This window comes from Triticum dicoccoides, chromosome 3B (assembly GCF_002162155.2).
Source record: "Triticum dicoccoides isolate Atlit2015 ecotype Zavitan chromosome 3B, WEW_v2.0, whole genome shotgun sequence".
In the NCBI taxonomy this organism is placed as follows: domain Eukaryota; kingdom Viridiplantae; phylum Streptophyta; class Magnoliopsida; order Poales; family Poaceae; genus Triticum; species Triticum dicoccoides.
The window spans coordinates 732,787,614-732,793,372 of NC_041385.1; positions in this window are offsets into that span (position 1 = coordinate 732,787,614).

Consider the following 5,759-nt stretch of genomic DNA (forward strand, 5'->3'; position numbering starts at 1 on the left):
CGTGGTGCTTCGAAGCAACGATCTTTCGCAACGATGCACAGTTAGGGGAACACTTTCTTGAAATTATTATAAGGGATCATCTTATTTACTACCGTCGTTCTAAGCAAATAAGATGCATAAACATGATAAACATCACATGCAGTCAAATAGTGACATGATATGGCCAATATCATTTTGCTCCTTTTGATCTCCATCTTCGGGGCTCCATGATCATCATCGTCACCGACATGACACTATGATCTCCATCATCATGATCTCCATCATCGTGTCTCCATGAAGTTGTCTCGCCAACTATTACTTCTACTACTATGGCTAATGGTTTAGCAATGAAGTAAAGTAATTACATGGCGTTATTCAGTGACACGTAGGTCATACAATAAATAAAGACAACTCCTATGGCTCTTGCTGGTTGTCATACTCATCTACATGCAAGTCGTGATTCCTATTACAAGAATATGATCAATCTCATACATCACATATATTTCATTCATCACATCCTTTTTGGCCATATCACATCACGCGGCATATGCTGCAAAAACAAGTTAGACGTCCTCTAATTTGTTGTTGCAAGTTTTTACGTGGCTGCTATAGGTTTCTAGCAAGAACATTTCTTACCTACGGCAAAACCACAACGTGATATGCCAATTGCTATTTACCCTTCATAAGGACCCTTTTCATCAAATCCGATCCGATAAAAGTGGGAGAGACTGGCACCCGCTAGCCACCTTATGCAACAAGTGCATGTCAGTCGGTGGAACCCGTCTCACGTAAGTGTACGTGTAAGGTCGGTCCGGGCCGCTTCATCCCACAATACCGTCGCAACAAGATAGGACAAGTAACGGTAAGCATATTGAACAAAATCAACGCCCACAACAACTTGTGTTCTACTCGTGCATAGAATCTACGCAATAGACCTAGCTCACGATGCCACTGTTGGGGAACGTAGCAGAAACTAAAAAATTCTATGCATCACCAAGATCAATCTATGGAGAGACTAGCAACGAGAGAGAGAGGGAGTGCATCTTCATACCCTTGAAGATCGCTAAGCGTAAGCGTTACAAGAACGCGGATGAAGAAGTCGTACTCGTAGCGATTCAGATCGCAGTTGATTCCGATCTAAGCACCGAACAACGGCGCCTCCGCGTTCAACACACGTACATCCCGGGGACGCCCCCTCCTTCTTGATCCAGCAAGGGGAGAGGATAAGTTGAGGGAGAACTCCGACAGCACGACGGCATGGTGGTGATGGAGCTCGTGGTTCTCCGGCAGCGCTTCGCCAAGCACTACGGAGGAGGAAGAGGTGTTGGAGGAGGGAGAGGGCTGCGCCAGGGGAAGGGTGTGGCTGCCCTCTCTCTCCCTCACTATATATAGGGGGAAGGGAGGAGGGGGAGGCGCCCTAGGGTTCCCTAGGGGAGGGGCGGCGGCCCTAGGGGAAACCCTAGATGGGTTTGGGCGCCCCCACCCCCTAGGAAACTTGCCCCCAAGCCGGGAGGGGCGGCTGCCCTAGGGCTGGCGCCCCCACATCTCCTGGTTACATGAGATGGGGTGGGAGGGGCTCTCAGCCCCTTAGTGGGCTGATGTGCCCTCTCCCCTTGGCCCATAAGGCCCCCCAACGCTTGTCGGGGCCTCCAAAACCCCTTTCGGACACGCTGGTCATCACCTAGTACCCCCGGAAAAATTCCGGACTCCAATACCCTTCGTCCAATATACCGATCTTCACCTCCGGACCATTCCGGAGCTCCTCGTCATGTCCGGGATCTCATCCGGGACTCCAAACAACCTTCAGTAACCACATACTATTTCCCTTAACAACTCTAGCATCACTGAAACTTAAGTGTGTAGACCCTACGGGTTCGGGAACCATGCAGACATGACCGAGACGTTCTCCGGTCAATAACCAACAGCGGGATCTGGATACCCATGTTGGCTCCCACATGTTCCACGATGATCTCATCGGATGAACCACGATGTCAAGGATTCAAGCAATCCGGTATGCAATTCCCTTTGTCAATCGGTATGTTACTTGCGTGAGATTCGATCGTTGGTATCCCAATACCTCGTTCAATCTCATTATCGGCAAGTCACTTTACTTGTTTCGTAATGCATGATCCCGTGACTAACTACTTAGTCAGATTGAGCTCATTATGATGATGCATTACCAAGTGGGCCCAGAGATACCTCTCTGTCTCACGGAGTGACAAATCCCAGTCTTGATTCGTGCCAACCCAACAAACACTTTCGGAGATACCTGTAGTGCACCTTTATAGTCACCCATTTACGTTGTGACGTTTGGTACACCCAAAGCACTCGTATGGTATCAGGGAGTTACACAATCTCATGGTCTAAGGAAATGATACTTGACATTAGAAAAGCTTTAGCAAACAAACTACACGATCTTGTGCTATGCTTAGGATTGGGTCTTGTCCATCACATCATTGTCCTAATGATGTGATCCCGTTATCAACGACATACAATGTCCATGGTCAGGAAAACATGACCATCTGTTGATCAACGAGCTAGTCAACTAGAGGCTCACTAGGGACATGTTGTGGTCTATGTATTCACACATGTATTGTGGTTTCCTGTCAATACAATTATAGCATGAACAATAGACAATTATCATGAACAAGGAAATACAATAATAACCATTTTATTATTGCCTCTAGGGCATATTTCCAACACATTCATCGTGAGCAGGGCTTTGCGCGACCGCAACGCCTACTACCTCATCGACGCACGCAAGTCGAAGAAGCGCAAGAAGGACACCGCCGGCGAAGAAACGACCTGGCCGTGGAACGCGGAACTCCTCCGCTCGTTTTATAGTTAGTCGCACGAGTGTATATTGTATCATCGCCTTTTGTAAATGTATGAAACTATGGGGTCCCCGAACGAGACTCGGGGGCTGCCTTTTGCCGACCACTTTATTGCGTCCCTATTTTTTATCACTCTACAACTGAACCCGGCTGCCGGCTCGACTCGCTCGACCCGGGGGTCGAGGGCAGGCCAGCTCGGTCGCCACCCCGCCGCTTTACTTGGTGATTCCTGATAAAGTTAGGATGCCACGGTCTCCCACTTCGCCCTAAAACCACAGATCCAGCTCTGGCTGTTGGCGGGCAAGCACAACGGGCCAAAGCTCCTCTACGATTCATACACTAAGTCAAAGGCCGCCGGGTCGATCAACCCGGCCCGTCGCTCATCAACTAAGTTAGCCGCACGACCGACTGCTCATCAACCGACCAAGCTGGATTGTCGCCAGCCGGCCCAGTGGGTGTTTCGCTCGCGCTCAACGCTTCTAAGGACCCAAGTCCTGCGTGCGCCTCTCAAAGAATCAAACTCCTTGTCACGGATCGGAGCCTCGGCCGTCTGACTCGCGGGGGGGAGGTTTGAGAGAGGAAAAGCATATGAAATCGGTTCGAAAAAGGGGAAGGCAAAGAGCAAACAAGCACTCACGACATTTACAAACAAATATTTAAAACAAAGGCCCACGGCCCGAGTTCATTACACCCTAAAAAAACCCAGTGGGTGGGTGGACCTGCTACTTAACAGTTTTTTACACAAAGTTTCTCAGGCATCCCCAGCGCCGCGTGACGACGTCGACGGCTCTCCCCTACCGGCCTTCGGGTCCAGCGAGGCACCACATTCCTCTTCGGCATCCACGTCGCCGTAGACACTCGTCTCCTCCGAGGTCCCCTCCGGATCATGAAGAAGCAAGCCATAATCGTCGCCATCCACGACCCTGCCGTCTTCCGTCCGCTCCGGATGGAACTCGTCGTGAAAGGCGAACTCGGCAATGTAGCTGGCCCGGGAGGCGATCCGGTCGGCTTGCTCCTGCAGCAACTACTCCGAACCAGCGCGCTGGCCCATCAGCGCGTCCAGCTGAAGATCCGGATGCCAAGACAGCGTGATCCGGAGCGCCATCTCAGCACCGTCCGGGGCGGCAGAAACACGCCATTCGCCAAGGCGGTCCGAGCCCATCTCCAACCAGCGCGCCAGGTGTGAGAAGCTGCGCGGATGGACGGAGTCCGGCCACAGGGCCGTCGTCATCACAGTGCTGGCCCGGTACAACCGCTCCATCTGCGTCCCCAGGACCCGCAGGCGGGCCTCAGTAGCAGCGATGATCTCTGGGAAGGTCTAGGCCGTTAGCGAATCCGTCCCAGACCCGGCAACGCCGGTCGGGTCGCGCTGATAACGGATGGCTTCCTCCGCCAGCCACTGCGTCTCCGGGAAGGCCCATGTCGCAAAAGAAGAAGCAAGTTAGAAGAACAACAAGTAAGAAAGGACTGGGTCCCGACCCGGCAAACTACAAGAAGCAGCACTTACTGGAGAAGGATTCTTCCAAGTGCTGCGCCTCAAGCAACATACCACGCTGCTCCTGCTCCATGACGCGGTCGCGCTCCCCGAGCGCCTTCTCCAGGTTGGCCGCCTTAGCAAGGGCCGCCTTTAGCTCAGCGTCCTTGTCTTCGGCCGCCTTCTCGGCCGCCTCACGGCGGCGAGTCTCGCCCTGACAGGCCTCCTCAACCACGGTGGCCTCCTCCCGCAGGCGATCCACCTCAGCCTGGAGCCGGCCCTTGTCATCGGCCAGCTGGCTGCGCTGCTGGTCCGCCTCGACCAGGGCCTACTGCGTCTCCACCACCTTGGCGGCCTCCACCTTCAGGAGCTCCACCTCGTCCTCGAGCCGTCTCTTGTGACCCGTCAGCTGCTCATGCAGCCGGTTGGCCTCGTCAAGAGACCGTCTGGCCGGGGCCGCCTTCGCCCTCGCCTGCGCCGCCTCGACGCCAAGACGGCCGGTATCGGCAACAAGTCGGTCGTAATGATGACCAACCCGGAGCAGCCGGGTCCGCCAAGACAGCACCTCGGCTGCAAAGAAGAAGAATTCAGCAGAAGAAAAAAAGACAAGACTTAAGATTTGGCCCAACTTTTACACAGTTGGCCCGAATCTCGGGGGCTACACCCAGTGGGTGCGCTAGCGCGCCCCCACTAGAAAAGAGCACAAGAGTACCTGCGGCAACGTGAAGCTCCTCCTCCTTGGCAGCAAGTTGCTCCTTGAGCTCCCGATGCTTGCCCAGGAGCCGGTTGAAGGTGGCAACCCAGAAGGCGTCAAGATGCTGAAAAAAGACAGAAGTCAGAACAAGGCCAGCGCTCTTAAGATTCGACCCAACTACTACATAGTTGGCCTGAACCTCGGGGGCTACACCCAGTGGGTGCGCTGGCGCGCCCCCACAAAGAAGAAATTGCAAGGAAACAAAATAAAGAAGGCTTACCAAAACGGCGCGCTCCAGGTCGCGCGTCCGCCCCACCTCGTCCTGGGCGAAGGTCTCAAGCCGCTCCGTCCAGCCTCGCAGGCGGCGGCTGACGGCGTCCAGCGCTGCCTCCTCCTAGGTCTGAGGCCCGAAGACGGCCGCGCCCCCGCTCCGCGTGGGCTGCGGCACGGCAGCTCGGCGCCCTCCCGGCCGGGGCACCAGGGTGTGCCCCTCGCTGGCCACTTGCGACGCGGCCAGTACCTCCCCCGACGCACCTCCCGGCGTCGTCAACAACCCAGACACCGGGACGCCCTCGTTGCCACATCAGGCATCGCCGCCCGTGGTGCCTCCTCCATAGCCGGCGGCGCCTCCGGTGCTACTGCCCGCAACGCCTCCTCTGAGACGACGCCGCCTCCGCCACCACCGGCCCCCGCGCGCTCGACCACGTCGGCTCGCGGCGGGGTATCGCCCCCCACCTCCACGACCTCCCGGTCGAGGACCACCACCTCAGCCCGGCCT